Below are 5,955 nucleotides of genomic sequence, written 5' to 3'. Positions count from 1 at the left end.
TATTATGAGTCCAGAGGCATATTTTGTGTCGTTTTTTTTGTCCTTTTTTGTCCCAGCAGGTAAATCTCATGTTTTTTAATTCAATTCAATTTTATTTATATAGCGCTTGTTACAACAGAAGTTGTCACAATGCAGCTTTACAGAGTAAAACAGGTCTACGCCTCTTATAAGCAGCACCACAGAGAGGCCAATTATTGTGGCGACAACAGTGGTAAGGAAAAACTACCCTACATTTAGAGGAAGAAACCTTAGGAGGTTTCGACCCCCCTCGCGGGTCGACCCGCTCAATACTAACAAATATAAAACAACAAACATATAACAGAACGAAACAGAGAGAGTACAGGGAGATAATGTGGAGCTATAGCTAATGTAATGGGTACTAATTCACAAATGTAAAAAGATGAGCACATAATGGATAATGGAGAAAGATGGCTGATGTAGATATAGGTTCTGGGTTATGAATGTGAAAAGGTGATTGGAACATATTTGATAATGGAGAGATATGGCTAATGTAAAAAAAACAGGTACTGAGTTATGAATGTGAAAAGATGATGGGCAGATAATGGAGAGCTGTAGCTAATGTAGAAACAGGTTCTGAGTTATGAATGTGAATACATAAAAAAGAAAGAGGGGAGAAAAAAAGCTACTAGAGTTCTAAGGAAGAAGTCACCACACACCACATCTGATGTCTGAAAAGCCTTCTAGCACATTTTATAGTCAGACTGCAGTGACATGCTACAAGCCATGAGACTTGAACTAGTGTTGTGTTCCATTACTTTTGCCATGTCTCATGGACTCCAAAGAATCCTGCTCTATGGGATATGCATATTAAGCCTTCCACATTAAAGCTGGAGTCGTTTACTTTGATTACACAGACAATTATAGTTAGTTTTAGGCATTTAACACTTGCACACCAAATGTGCCGTGCAACTTGGAGATTTTTTTTTTTTTTTTTATAATTTTATTTATTTTTTTCCCCCCATTTTCTCCCAAAATTACACAACCAATTACCCAACCCACTCATTAGGACTCCCCCTATCAGTAGTGATGCCCCAACACACCAGGAGGGTGGAGACTAGCACATGCCTCCTCTGATGCATGGGAACTGTACTTTTTGAACTGCTTTTGGAGGACAGCGCAGCGACTAGGTTCTAATACATCAGCTCACAGATGCCTTGTGCTGATCGACATCACCCTTTGGAGTGATGTGGGGAGAGAGCATGGCCAATTGTGCTCTCTCTGGGCTCCGGTAGCCGATGGCAAGCTACATAAACAGGATTCGAACTGACGATCTTCTGATCATAGTGGCAGTGCATAGCCCGCTGGGACACTCGGAGCCCAGCTTGGGGATTGTTAACGCATTCCTAGTGGGTTTCCTTCCATGTACAGCTGATTCAGGTTTCACAACATTTCTACTGGATGAAGGTCAGGGCTACTTTAGGTTGCAGCCATTGCTGACAAATGTGAACCTATTGGGCCCAACCCTCACATTTTCAATGCAATAAGTGATAAGTGAATGCTCTCTAATCTAATAGAAAGTTTTCCCTGGACAGTAAAGAGCAATTTAAGCAACAAGCAGAATATGATTTAATAAAGAAACAATGAATGAATTTCACATTTCAGGCATATCAAAATGTCCCTTCAAACCCAGATAGACAATCCTTGTTGCGCTGCTGTGTTGTTTTGGCAATCCTAATTTAATTTCCTCCCCTGAATTAGTGAGTAATTCCTTGAGGAAACAGAGCATTGCCAGCCAGTCAGCAGGGGGAAGAATAAGCTGAAGGTCTGTCACAGAGCTGTGAAATTAGTGGCTGCCTAGTTTCTGGCTTTTAACACTTGCACACCAATTGCTCTGCTCATTTCTCAACACAATCAACAGACTGAGCCCATACCTGTGAATACTATGATAATGAGACCAGAAAAAACATCACTACACAAAGTGTGAGAGAAGAAACTTTAGCCCATTTCTATATTTAAAACTGTTTCAGCTCTTATATTGTTGGATTTCTTCCCATGAACTGCTGCTTCAGGTCCTTCCACAACATTTCTACTGTTTTCCAAAACATTGCATTTATTGTTCTTTAACCATTCTTTGGTAGAACAACCTGTGTGCTTAGGGTCATTGTCTTGCTGCATAGCCCATGTACTGACATTTTCCTTCAGAATTCAATGTTCCTTCAATAATTGCAAGCAGTTGTGACCCAGATGCAGCAAAACAGGCTCAAACCATGATACTACAACCACCATGTTTTACAGATGGGATAAGGATTGTTTAAGCTGGAATTCAGTGCTTTTCTTTCTCCAGAATGTTCAATGTTCAAATGTTCAATTTTGGTCTCATCTGTACACAATTTATCAATTCAATAGACTCCTGGCTTGTCTGCGTGAGCTAAACCCAGCCATGCTCACCATTGTTGTTCAGGGTTCCCCTTACATTGGTAGATGTTGAGTCCTTTAGTTGCTTAGAACATATCTTGGGTTTTGTTGTGATCTCTTTGTCTAATACTCATGGTGTGATATTTGTTGGTTGACCACTCCTAGAAAAGGGTTACACAAACATTTGTACACAATTTGTATGCCTGTATGTGAGTCCAATATATTTAAAGATGTTTTAGATGTTGTAGTTTAGGACTGCTTTGCTAAAGGAGGGCCTGGCAAGCTCTTCATCATAGATCCACTATGAATTCTTTACTGCTTCAGGAAAATGTAAGACTATGGCTGCGTCCAGAAACTTTTGCTACTCCTCCTCTCCTACTCCTCCTTTCCTTCTCCTCCCGGAAGAAGGTGGAGGAATCGAGGAGAGGAGAGGAGAGGAGGAGGAGGAATGGAGGGAAGGAGCTGTAATTGGGGAAATGGGACAGCTGATCCCTTTTAGATAGGATGTTGACTACCGTTGAACTGAGCCAATCACAACGCTCACTTTCAGCACGTTTCAGAACATTACTATCACACACAGCTAAAAATTCAGATATTCCAATAAAATCCTGTTTACTCCCAGCCGCATTTTTGGCCGCATCTCTGGCCAGTGACTCTGGCAGCCCTGTCTGACCTCAGCCTTATGAGGGATTCAGTTCCTCATCAGTCCCTAAGTTAAAATAAATAAGTAAATAAATGAATTAATTAAAATGATATATATATATATACATATATATATATACGTATATATATGTATATATATATACGTATATATATATATGTATATATATATATTATAAATAATATATGTTTTTATATGTATATATACATGATACACATAGGGTCATAAATATAGTTTTACTGAGCATACAGTTTATCTAAACTATAAATTATATTACTGCTTTACTGGCTGTTTAATTAGATAAGGAACCTAGTTAATTAATATGTTTATGACGTATATTTGGGCATTGCCTTCCCCATTTTCGCGTGCTCTGTGGGCGTGGATGCAGTGATGTCATTGGAAAATCCTTAAAAGTCTTCCGGAGTAGGATACACTGATGTAACCTCCGTTGGAAGCCTACTACAGGTGGATTTTAAGCGGCTTCTTTCGTCTCCTACGGTATTCGGACAGGCGGCAAGATGGCGTCACGAAATCAGTTTCCGGGTCACGGAGGAGAGGAGGAGGATCGGTAGGAAAAAGAAGACACTTTTGGGGTTTCTGGACGCAGCCTATCTGTCCAAAAATCTATAGCTAAAGCAGATGTGGGCCATGCAACATGAAATTTGACCCCAAACCTTCTAGTATATCTACAAAGTATTAACCTGAAATAAATAAATACATTTCAGTAAATAAGCTAAATCTGTTTGCAGTGTGGTACAGGCTAATCTACCCTTCTCTGTGATTCCACTGACGGTCACACTTTCGAAACATGACATGGTGACGTCAAGATTGCATGATTGGTTTAGCGTATGCTTCAGAAAATCAGCTGAATTTAAGGGATGTGACACCAAGCTGAGGGAGAGTGGCACTCAGCTGACTGCTAACAGTGTTTGTGGTTGTGTAAAAGGCAGTCTATGTGCAGAGCTTGTGATGTTTACTGAAGATGCTAATCTGGTGTCATCCCGGGTGTACTTCACCTGTAGTAACATATAGGGAATCAATGAGATCTGTTAACTGACTGTGATGAAACAGTCATTTTTTATCTCTCATATGTCCTGCTCTTGATCTGGTCTTTGTCATTTGACCACTCCTAGACAAGGATAAAACGTTTGTGCACAATCTGTATGACTGTGGATCGATGGTGCCCAAACAATTTAGAGATGCTTTTGAGCCCATACCCACTTGGAAGCATGGCAAGTTCTCCATCATAGATCCACAATGAAATCTTCAGTGTAATGTAGGGTGCTTTATGATAATGTGAGATCATCTGTCCAAAAATATATCGGAAGCAGAGGTAGACCATGCAACATGACGATGACCCAAAACATGTGAGTAAATCTACCTAGGAATTACTTAAAAATAAACAGGAAGTTCTGGAATCGCCTAGTCATAACTTGGATCCTATTGGATCCTACTAAAATGCAATATTGCTCAATTTATTGCTCATTGCATGGAACTTCAATGGTAGCTTAGTCTGAAGATTTTATGTTTTTTAATGCAGCTTCTTAAAATCTTGGAATATACTACCACCAGTGTAAGTAGCACATTGATTGTTACATAGCTCCCAACTGGGTTTGGCCCACATACTATGAGTTTGTGTGTGTCAGTGTGTGGATATCAAGCCCAGGTATGCCCAGGTTGTTTTTGGTAGTTGCAATTGCAATGCACACAACATTATGGGAGACATACCAGAGTTCAAAAGAGGATAAATTGTTGGTGCACGTCTTGCTTTTGCATCAGTGACCAAGACAGCAAGTATTTGTGATGTATCAAGAGCCACGTTATCCAGGGTAATGTCAGTATACCACCAAGAAGGACGAACCACATCCAACAGGATTAACTGTGGATGCAAGAGGAAGCTGTCTGAAAGGGATGTTCGTGTGCTAACCCGGATTGTATCCAAAAAAACATAAAACCACGGCTGCCCAAATCACGGCAGAATTCAACTCTCCTGTTTCCACCAGAACTGTCCGTTGGGACAATAAATAATTGTGGTCTAAAACCTGGTGTTTCAGTTTCATTGTCCAACCCCTGTATTTATGTGTTTTTTCAAGTGTAATTTTGTGTGACTTCATTGTCTTATAATTAGAAGCTGGGAGTACATTTAGAAAAATAATAGTAATAAAGTTTTGTCTCTATATTAGGTGAAGTTAGTTATTGATTTGAAGTTATCAGTTTTATTTTAATATTTTGTATTTGTACATTTTTTTTTTTTCATGGACAGTGTCCTATTTAAACCTGTTATTTTTTAGAAACTGCTCTTGCTCTTTTATGCTGTGAAGGTGCACCGGCAGGTAATTTACAGTAACAGCAGATTATTGTTAAAGTAAATGTTTGTGGAAACTTCACACTACAGCTTAAGCAGCTTAGACTCTGTCTCTTCACTCTTCCTCCAGACTCTGCTCCTTTGATTTTCAAATGAAATTTAAAATTTGCTCATGGCCAGTGATGGTTTGGAGAGCCATGTCATCTGCTGGTGTTGGTCCACTGTGTTATATCAAGTACAAAATCTTACAGCACTTTATGCTTCCCTCCGCTCCCGTCAACTTTTATGAAGATGCGGATTTCATTTTCCAGCAGGACTTGCACACTGTGCACATTAACAGAAGTACCAATTGGCCTTATATAATGTTTACATTTTTTTCTGAGATACTGATTATTGTGTTTTCATTGGCTGTAAACCATAATCATCAACAATAAGAGAAATAAACGCTTATAATGGTTCTCTCTGTGTGAAATACATCTATATAATATATGAGTTTCACATTTTGAACTGAATTACTGAAATAAAGTAACTTTTCAATATTGTTCATGTTTTTTTCCTATGTTCAGTGTCCTGATTGAACCTGTGTGTGTGTGTGTGTGTGTGTGTGTGTAGA

This window comes from Astyanax mexicanus, chromosome 21, assembly GCF_023375975.1.
Source record: "Astyanax mexicanus isolate ESR-SI-001 chromosome 21, AstMex3_surface, whole genome shotgun sequence".
In the NCBI taxonomy this organism is placed as follows: domain Eukaryota; kingdom Metazoa; phylum Chordata; class Actinopteri; order Characiformes; family Acestrorhamphidae; genus Astyanax; species Astyanax mexicanus.
The sequence above is the reverse complement of the archived record's forward strand: the minus strand, read 5'-3'. Positions refer to the sequence as shown.